Below are 11,402 nucleotides of genomic sequence, written 5' to 3'. Positions count from 1 at the left end.
GTCCCGTGACAAAAGGACGAATGACTGGGATTCCAGAGGTGAACTAAACTTTCTGTTTCTCATTTGTCCTTGGTTGCATTATCATTTTTTCCTTATTGGGACTATAATCAAAGTTTGCGTAAGTAGACGTGTTGGAGGGGATTTGGCTGTTAAAAATTTTACATTTTAATTTAATTCTGCTCAAATGAACGAAATGACTTGAATAAAGATTCGTTCATTTTGCTGAAGGAGACTCAAGATCCAAGTCAGTAAAATGATCCGATCTTCCCATCAATACAAAGGAGACCAGTGATGTGAGCTCCACTGACACAGTCTTTACTCCTATTGGTTGTCGCTCCTGAAAGTCGCTCCTCATTTGCATAAAGTTAATCTTTTCTCAACCTTGTCTGTCGCTCGCCATGCCCACATCTAGTCGCCAGAGGTCACTGTAGCTCGTGTCGCCAGCTCTCATTGACAATAAATGAGATGAGGTCGCTTTGTCATTGGAAGTCGCTGCATTTTTATTTTATTTTTTTATTTTTTGTAAATCACTGCATGTGTGTACGGGGCTTTACATGGTACTGACGCTTTGAATCTGAACAGCTGCTGAACTTGCTTTGTGTCGAGCCACACACTCCCCTCCAAACATGAGTCCCGCCTACTTTGATTTGATTGGTCATCCCAATTGACATTGATTAGCAGCGTTAAATCACTAAGTATGTTAAATATTACATAAACATTTTAATCAATGAAATTCAAATGACATGAACTGATCGCTTCAACAAAGGCATATACAATCGATGAACAACCTCGGAGCTCACAGTAGGTCGTCCTTTAAAGGTTTATAAGTTATAGTTGAAAATCAGTTAGTTTATGGAAATAATTCATGGAATTTTTACTTTCGGAACCTTTCGCTCCAGCTGTAAAGCTAGTCACTTCACTAAAATATCAGAAATTTTAATACTATTTAAAAGCAATATTAACAGAAATCACCAAAATGTTTGAAATAAAATCAAGCACATTAAACTGTGTTTCTGTCTTAATAAAACATTTCTTCTTTTGTGCCATTTTATCAACACTTTTAGTACACTAAGTACTAACTGTTAGCTGCTCTGATGCGCCCCTACTGGCTGTACAGTGGAACGTCAGCAGTGGAGAGTGGGCGGCAGTTTATTTATTTATTTTTGTATTATTTTCTTATTGAAGACAAAAAAAAGCTAACAGATATTGCATGTATGCATCACTTTTATACAAAGAGTAAAATAAATAAATTGACAATGTACAATAAGTAAATAAAAGAGATAAACAAAGTAAATCAATTAAAAAAAACAAAAAAACATTCACATTCTTCAGGAGGCAGGGGTGATCTCATCATAACAAAATAAAATTTTGAAACAAGAATAAGAAAATTGACAGTGTTTTCCAGAGATTTATTTTTTCAAAATAACAAATAATGTCTTTGATACTAAAAGCATAATTAAACTTTAATTTGGAGAATCAATGGATACTTAAATCATGCCAAAAAGCAGATATAATACCACAAAACTTCAGCAGTAAACGAGGAGCTCGAATCAGCTGGCAGCCATAGGGCGTTTTTCAAACTGCATTTTTGCTTCTTAGAAGGGCACTGTGGGAAAGGGACACCACACTTAGTGTCGTTCTCAACTAAAGTAAGAAAATTATTTTTTCACGAATTCAGGGCCCTACCGCAAGACTGTTAGCGAAGGGTACAATCACATGCTCTATAATCAAGAGTTCTGTACTTTGGAGTGAGTATAGGACATAGGAATGATCACTTTAGATTGGATTTTGCCAACACAAAGACAAACACTGCCAGACAGACATGTCTACACACCTGCGCATGCGCAACTTTGAGGCCATCTCAGGAAAAAGGTAAGCGTAAATTTATTCATCAATTTACACAGTGGTTTGTACATTTATCATTGAGTATCACTTTTTAGTTGAAATGTTTTATCCCCCAGTGTTTTAAAAACTTTCCTACTTCGTCATTTTGTTATTTTAAATTGCCTCTTTGTGCACTGCCAGTCTTTTGTGAAACAGCAGGTAACCAAGGTAAATTTCCAGTAGATAATTCACCATGTTGGACTCATTTCAGTTATTGTACACTGGCAGCCAAACATTTGGAATAATGTACAGATTTTGCTCTTATGGAAAGAAATTGATACTTTTATTACCAAAGTGGCATTCAACTGATCACAATGTATAGTCATGACATTAATAACATGAAAAATTACTATTACAATTTGAATTTTTTTTTAAACTACTTCAGAGTTCTCATCAAAAAATCCTCCACATGAAGCAATGACAGCTTTGCAGATCCTTGGCATTCTAGCTGTCAGTTTGTCCAGATACTCAGGTGACATTTCACCCCACGCTTCCTGTAGCACTTGCCATAGATGTGGCTGTCTTGTCAGGCACTTCTCGCGCACCTTACAGTCTAGCTGATCCCTCAAAAGCTCAATGGGGTTAAGATCCATAACACTCTTGTCCAATTATCTGTTGTTCAATGTCTGTGTTTCTTTGCCCACTCTAACCTTTTTCTTTTTGTTTTTCTGTTTCAAAAGTAGCTTTTTCTTTGCAATTCATCCCATAAGGCCTGCACCCCTGAGTCTTCTCTTTACTGTTGTACATGAAACTGGTGCTGAGCGGGTAGAATTCAATGAAGCTGTCAGCTGAGGACATGTGAGGCGTCTATTTCTTAAACTAGTGACTCTGATGTACTTATCCTCTTGTTTAGTTGTATCTGGGCCTTCCACATCTCTTTCTGTCCTTGTTAGAGCCAGTTGCCCTTTGTCTTTGAAGACTGTAGTGTACACCTTTGAATTAAATCTTCAGTTTTTGGCAATTTCAAGCATTGTATAGCCTTCATTCCTCAAAACAATGATTGACTGACGAGTTTCTAGAGAAAGCTGTTTCTTTTTTGCCATTTTTTACCTAATATTGACCTTAAGACACGCCAGTCTATTGCATACTGTGGCAACTGAAAAACAAACAAAGACAACATTAAGCTTCATTTAACGAACCAAATAGCTTTCAACTGTGTTTGATATAATGGCAAGTGATTTTCTATTACCAAATTAGCAATTTAGCATGATTACTCAAGGTGTTGGAGTGATGGCTGCTGGAAATGGGGCCTGTCTAGATTTGATCAAAAATTACTTTTTTCAAATAGTGATGGTGCAATTTTTTACATCAGTAATGTCCTGACTATACTTTGTGATCAGTTGAGTGCTACTTTGGTGAATTAAAGTACCAATTTCCTTCCGAAACAGCAAAATCTGTACATTATTCCAAACTTTTGACCGCCAGTGTAGATTGACAACGTCTACATGATCAGTTTCACACCTAGAATATTCATGTTTTCTAAATATTAGCTTTAGTTCATTCATTTTTCTGACTTCCACTCGTGAATGTCCTATGATGCGCGCATGAGCCTGCATAGTGAGTCAGTAACACACAAGGTGAATAGATGTTAAAACATCTCGATTACGTACGTAACCTCGGTTCCCTGAGACGAAGGGAACGAGACATTGCATTTATTAATGCATACGGGGAGTGCCTTCTTACATGACCTAGTTGAAGCCTCTCTATAATAATGGCAATATTCTAATATTGGCTATGGTGTTTGAGCCCCGCTTGTTTTGGCACGAAACTGTCTGCTATAAAAACGGGTGCACAAACACAATTTCCTCAGAATTTCTGACTGAGAACAAGGAGCGCATCACTCGTGCCTCGAGTCTTGTAGCACAGCTAGTGTTCACACTGTCTCGTTCCCTGCGTCTCAGGGAACCGAGGTTACGTATGTAACAGAGTCGTTCCCTTACGACTCTGTAAACTTGACATTGTGTTTATTAACGCATATGGGGAACAGAATCCCATCACTGCGCACTGCACGACATAACCTCCCAGAAAGGAAGCATGACCCGCAGTCTCATGGGATGGTGACCGACATGAGTATGCCACAGTGAGTGACCCTTGTGTTGGGCCAGGAGGGGAGCACTCGGAATGAATATATGAACTATAGTCATATAGTATGAATTAACTCCTTCACGAACCCAGTCGGGAAGGGAGTTTATTTATAATGTAAGTGCTTGTGACTTATGGTAAATTACAACGGCCTGAATGCAGGCAGTTGCGTAAAAAGATGGGGAGCTCGTCCTTAAAGGGAGGAGAATAAGTATATATATTTGGCCAATGAATAGCAAGCTCTCTAAACAGAGGACTTGTGAAGAGAGAGACGTTACATCTAAGTAAAACCTTGTTTTGAGAATGTATGTCTTGTAAGAATACAATTCGTCCATGCCCATGAGGAGGCCATGCCTCTAGTTGAGTGTGCTTTAACACCAATTGGTCAAGCCTTACCCTGCGACTCATAAGCTAGGGCAATTGCATCGACAATCCAGTGAGAAAGTCTTTGTTTGGAGATGGACATTCCTTTCGTGCATCATCCTTAGCATATAAAGTGCTGATCAGACAGTCTGAACTGGCGTGTTTGCTCAACGTATGCGTTTAGCTCCCGCACAGGGCATAACAAATACAATGATTGTTCCTCATCCGAATTAAATGGAGGAGGAAAGAAGGCCTGAAGGTGAACCACCTGCACTCTGAAGGGCGTAGTTAGAACCTTTGGCATATTACCTTTTCTGGGTTTGACAGTAGCTTTTGAAAGGCCAGAGCCAGCAGTAGTGCAGTCTTAACGGAGAGCATGCACAAATCAACAAAAGTCCAAAGGCTGGAAGGAGGGCCCTGTGAGAGCTTTTAGGACTAAAGTTAAGTCCCAAGTCGGGACTGTAGCCGGCCGAGGTGGGTTTAATTGTCTTGTTCCTTTAAGGAACTTTATGATTAAATCATGCTTGCCTATAGTGGCGCCGGCTTCATGTGCGTGATGCGCAGATATAGTTGCCACATACACTTTGAGCATTGATGGAGTGAGTCCTGCGTCTAATCGCTCTTGAAGAAATATGAGGCGGTTTAATGGGTCTTTGCCGTGTGAGAGACACCAATCAGTGAACACATACCATTTTAGCGTGTAGAAGCATCTCGTGGTGTTCATGACTGAATGTGTCAGTTCTGGCACATTTAGTGTGCTCCGTTCAGGGGCCACATATGCAGGTTTCACAGCTTGGGCTGGGGATGCCAGATTGTGCCTTGCGCCTGAGAGAGGAGATCCCTCCTCAGCAGTATTTCCCATGGCAAGCTGTACAGCATCTCTGTCATTTCCAGAAACTATGGCTGGTTGGGCCATTTCAGCGCAACTAATAGAATCATTTCCTTGTCCTCTCGGACTTTGCATATGACAGAGTGAAACGGGCACACCGAGGGAAACGCATATTTGCATTTCATCGGCCATTTGTGGGCCATTGCATCCGCTCCCAGCGGGGCTTGGTACTTCGAGTACCAGAGGGGACAGTGGGTATTCCCCACTGAGGCAAATAGGTAGATTTCTGCTTTGCCGAATATTTCCCAAATCCTCAATACAGTTTGAGGATGAAGCCTCCATTCGCCTGGTATCACCCCTTGGCATGACAGTAGATCCGCGCCATAATTCAGGCAGCCTGGGACATATGTCGCTCTCAGGGAAAGGAGATGACGCTCCCTCCATAGGAGGAGGTGACGCATCAGTCTCAACAGTGGCGGTGAATGAATTCCACCTGGGCGGTTTATATATGCCACAACTGTCAAGTTGTCTGAGTGAACCAGGACATGACCGTTCACTATTTCTGACTGAAAAGCCTTTAAGGCTAGGAATACAGCCGATAGCTCTAGGCAGTTGATGTGCCATGCTTTCTTCGTACCTGTCCAGGTGCCGAAAGCCGGGCGTCCATCGCACACCACCCCCAACCTATGTTGGAAGCATCCATAGTCACCACTTTCCGCCTGACAACTTGCCCCAGCGCGACACCTCCGTGGGAAAAGGCAGGAGCTGTCCAGGTTGCTAAAGCAGTTATACAGCGGCGGGATATAGTGATGTGCATGCGCCCTTGGCGCCAAGCATGCCGTGGCACACGGCACTTGAGCCAGCACTGAAGAGGTCTTGTATACGAGACCTAATGGAATGACGGATCCCGCCGCCATAAATCCCAATGCCTTTTGAAACAGCTTCAGTGGAATTGTCCTCCCCAGTTTGAACTGAGACTGTAGGATGGCCTGAAAGCGCTCACTCGTGAGATGCACGCTCCTGCTCGTGGAGTCGAGGCGGACTCCCAAAAAGGAGATTTGTTGGCTGGGGGAGAGCGTGCTCTTTGTCCGGTTCACATTGAGGCCCAAGCTGTTTAGATGTTGAAGCAGTAAATCTCTGTGCTGGCATAATAGAGCCTCTTATTGTGCCAGTAACAGCTAATCATTGTGGTAGTTCCAGATGCGCAATCCGCTCGGTTTCAAAGAGCCGTGAACCGTATCAATGCACTTTGTGAATGTGTGAGGAGCCAGAGACAGTCCAAAGGGCAGGATTTTGAATTTATACGCTGTTCCCTCGAACGCGAATCTCAGAAAAATCCTGTGATGTCGTACAATTTGGATATGAAAGTACGCATCCTTTAGATCTATCGACGCAAACCAATCATGTGGCCATATATGCGATAAGATCCGTTTGAGTAATCATTTTGAATGGGCGCTTTGTGAGTGCGCGATTGAAATGTCTCAGATCCAGGATCGGCCGAAGCCCGCCGTCTTTGTTTGGGACAAGAAAATAACAGCTGTAAAACCCTTTTTGGGCTATCGCGCTTTTCACGAGGAGATTGTGTATTTCGGCTCGTAACACTGCTGCGTCTTCAGTTGAAGACAGAACGCTGTTGAAATGGGGTGGCCGGCATGCAAATTGGATCGTATAACCATGTTTGATCATCTTTTGCACCCATTCTGAAATACCCGTTAGGGCTCGCCACACGTCCGCGTAAAGGGACAGAGGGCAATTTGGTTTACTCGCCTTATGACATAAGGCGTCGCTCACCATAGGGAAGCGGTTGCGCATAATGTGTGTACTTTGAAGAGGAAACAGGCTCTATATTGAGAATGTGTGAGCATCTTGTGCATTTGCAATGAGTGCTGTATTATTTTTTTGCATTCATTTGAGTGCAAAACGCAGAAACAACATTTTTAACAATATTGTGAACAATATTCCTGTCCCAACAAACAGCAGTGGGGAGATGTGGAACAGTGTTTTGTGTCTCCAATCGAGCCTTCTTTGGAGCTAACCCAGAGGGAACCGCGGGCTCTCTTTCCGCTTCAAAGGGCTGTGCCCATCAGGAGCACTTTTGCTGTGTGTGGGGGGGGGGGTTTGTTCCGCCGGTGCGAGACTGATACGGCTGCTTACGTTTGGGCCACGGCTTACATGGCCTCACCGGTGGCTCGGCGGCGGCGGGTGCCAGCACTGAGGTGGCAGGTATGGGGCTTTTAGTCGGGCGTTGGCTCGAAACAGAGCGAGGGCGAACTAGCTATGATGTATTCCATTTGGGCATAAAGTGTTCCATAGCCTGTGACTGCTGCTGAGTTGCAACGTAACGCTCCGCAAACTTATACACAGAGCCGCCAAAGAGGCCGGCTGGAGACACTGGAGCATCCAACAGAGTGGCTTTTTCCCTATCAATAATTTCTGTGATGGTCAGTCATATGTCGATCCAGAACTGCCAGGATGCCCATGGACTTGCCGATGGCCTGCGCAGTGACTTTTGTGGCATGCAGCGCCAAGTCTGTAGCAGTGCGGAGCTCTTTGAATGTCTCTGGATCGAAGCCTTGCTCGTCCATTTGCCTGAGGAGCTTGGATTGAAATACCTGGAGCACCGCCATTGCGTGGAGTGCTGATCCAGCTTGTCCTGCCGCTGAGTAAGCTTTTCCAGCCAATGCAGACGTTTGTCGACATATCTATATTTATATCACACAATATACAATACACAATATACACTTGCTTTGTAAGGATACACAACACCTGCTGAAGCGCTGCGGGGAATCCTCAACAGAGCCACCTCATCACTGAATGGTAAAGGCATTGATTAAAATTTTCCAGCTTTGCAAGCTTTTGTATCTAACCAGAGATGATTTGTAAATGCATGAATGAAGCATACATGTTGCAGAATAAAACAACAGATGTCAATAGAAATAAATGTTGATTGTACACTTACAATCATCTAAATAACTTGAACATAAATTGCTACTTTGTAGAAAAAAATATTTTTAAAATATTTTGTTAGCCTGCTGATCATTAACCCTTAAAGGAATGTTCCAGGTTCAATACAAGGTAAGCTCAATCGACAGCATTTGTGGCATAATGTTGATTACCACAAAATATAATTTTGACTCGTCCCTCCTTTTCTTTAAAAAAAGCAAAAATCGACGTGACGCCATGTGAGGTTCGGATGTGTGAATGGCGAGTTCTGCGCACTTTGCTAGTTTTAACACTATTAATGAAATAAACCAGTGAGATTTGATACACTCTGTTCCATAACTGTTCTAGGAGGACAATATGTCAAAGAATTCAAAATCCTTGGGCTCTGGAGTCATTAAAAGACACTTGCGTGCTCGAGCTGATACCCCCGAGGGAGCCTTGAGCCAGGGAGCCAATCTGGTCAGAGAAATGAGGGAAATTCGGCGAACATGTTGAACATGGTGGCAATGCTGACGAAGGTCGTTGCTGACTTGGAGGATCTTGCTGTAATATGTTGATCGATCACTGCCATGGAGACTAAATTCACTGAGGTGGTTACAAGAGTGGGGGATGTCAAGAAACAGATGAATTATCTGGAGTCATCGGAGAGGGAATTAGCTGCTAATCCGCTAGCGACCAAGGTGGATTTGGAGCATATCTGGGAGAAGTTGGAGGATTTGGAGAACCATAGCCAGCCAAATAACGTCCGAATCGTCGGAATTCCTGAAGCCGAAGAGGGACAGGATATGGTGAAATTCCTGGAAGAGCTCTTTCTGCTTGGCATAACAGGCCATAAGTTGGAAATCGAGCGAGCTCACAGGGTTCCGTCTAGGCGATCCGCTGAGGGAGACAGGCCCCGATCAATTCTGGCCAAATTTCTGAGATCATCCAATAAAGATCTGGTGTTACGTGAGGTGAGGAATAAAGGAAGGCTTTTTTGGAAGAACCACAGGATTTTCTTCTTCCCAGACTTTGCGAATTCGACAAGAGAAACGTGATCGATTCAAGGAATGCAAGAAACTCTTACATCAACGGAAGGTCGCTTTTGCACTGATGTTCCCGGCCAAATTGAGAATAGATGCTAAGGTTGGCTGTAAAACATTCACATGTCCCCAGCAAGTGAAGTCAGTGGAGTAAGTTATTTTGTGGTGCTCAAGTTGTAGCCGAATGGACCAACTAACTGAACATTCACTTGACTATTCAAGGAAACTGAGCGCCTTTTTTGTTTCTTTTTGTGCTGGTTCCGCCTAGCGGCTGGAGTTTGTTTTGTAGAGTAACGCTCCTTCGGGACTGTTTTGTGGATGAATCTGCGCGTTCTTTGTGCTTATGCATCCTATTAGCTGGAGTTTGTTTTGTGGAGTATTTCTTGCAAGACATTGGAGTGATTGTCATTTGTTGCACTCATGTAGCAGCCGAATGGGCAGACTCACTGAACATTTGTTTGACTGTCCAAGGAAACTGAGCATTTTTTTTTTTTTTTTTTTTTGTGTACTGGTTCCGCATAGCGGCTGGAGTTTGTTTTGTGGAATAACACGTCTTCGGGACAGTTATGTGGATGAATCTACACATTCTTTGTGTTTATTCCGCCTACTGGCTGGAGTTTGTTTTATAGATTATCATTTGTTGTGTAACTCTGTCTCACAAAATATAGAAACACCAGACTTGAGCAATCCTATGGCAAAGTTGTCACGGGGGCTCTTGTAGGCATACATGGACTGTTTGAGTTTAGAGGGATGGACGCCAGTTGGCGCTTTCGTGCGTGGGGTTAATGCACATGTTTTTCTTTTTTCTGTTTGTTTGGTTCTGGGGTTAGTTCGAGGTTTGATTGCTGCACTAATGTTGGAATGTGGTCTTTATAATTTTGTTTTTGACACACAATCTATTTTTTCTCATATGTCAAAATGTCAAGTGTTATTATGAGTGGATTGTCTCTCTCCATGTGGAATGTGAATGGGTTGGGGCACCCCATAAAAACAAGGTAGGTTATTTCTCTTAAGCATAAGAGATATGATAGTGTTTCTTCAAGAAATGCATCTTTCCCAAAAAATTTCAAAAGCTGAAAAATTTGGGAAGATATGGGGTGGACATGTTTGCTTTAGTGCTGGCTCAAATAAGAGCAGGGGAGTCATTACACTAAGTAAGCATCTACAATTCAAATGTCTCAAACAGATTAAAGATATATTAGGAAGAGTCATCATTGTTTTAGCAGAAATTCAGGGGCAAAATCTTATTATGGCTAATATTTACACACGTAACGCTGATGATCAGATCAGATGATTTTATAGATCTTGAAGGGATGTTGCAATCCGCTGGCACCCCTCATGATATAATATTGGGAGGAGACTTTAATCTTTTGATGGACTCGGTCCTTGATCATAGTGAAGCATAAGTGTGCAAGCCCCCTAGAGCAACACTGATGCTTCACAGGATATGTAAAAATCTTGGTCTTACAGATATTTGGAGACTTTTGAACTCATCTGGTAGGGACTATACATTATTATTTTTTATTTTTTTTATCAGTCATAAGATTTATTCTAGAATAGATTTATTTATTTATATCTAAGTCCCTCATTTAATCTGTTGTTGATTGCTCAATTGGAAACATTTTAGACTCAGATCATGCCCTGGTGAGTTTAGAAGTGTTGCCACAAGGAGAAAAGGAAATCGTATAGTTGCCGCTTTAATGTATCCCTTTTTTCAAAATTCTGAATTCCAACAAATGTTAAAGGCCGAAATCAGTGTTTATATGGAGACCACCTGGTCCTCAGTATCCTCTGTGGGCGTGGCTTGGGAGGCACTTTAGGTGGTTCTTAGGGGCCGGATCATACAGTATGCCTTATTCACCAAAAAATCCAAAGTACGATAACTGGTGGAGTTGGAAAGGAATATTAAAAGTGCCGAGGCAGAGCTGAAGCGCCAAATGTCATCTGATGGCCTCAGAGAATTGACCCGATTTAAATACAGATATAATACTATTTTATTGCAGAAGGTGGAGTTTTGGCTATTCAGGGCAAGACAGTCATACTTTGAATCAGGGGACAAGGCAGGAAAACTTTTGGCTAGATATAAAAAACAGAGAGAGTCTTTTTCTACCATTCCCTCAGTGAAATCTGCTGGTGGTGATATATTTACCTCAGCCATTGATATTAATAATGCTTTTAAAGAATTCTATCTTGATCTCTATAGTTCCACGTCTTCGTCTACTGATGAGGATATTAGAAACTTTGTGGAACCATTAGAACTTCCTAAACTGACAGCTGAG

Source organism: Myxocyprinus asiaticus, chromosome 9 (genome assembly GCF_019703515.2).
Source record: "Myxocyprinus asiaticus isolate MX2 ecotype Aquarium Trade chromosome 9, UBuf_Myxa_2, whole genome shotgun sequence".
Taxonomy (NCBI): domain Eukaryota; kingdom Metazoa; phylum Chordata; class Actinopteri; order Cypriniformes; family Catostomidae; genus Myxocyprinus; species Myxocyprinus asiaticus.
Note: the sequence above shows the minus strand (reverse complement) of the source record.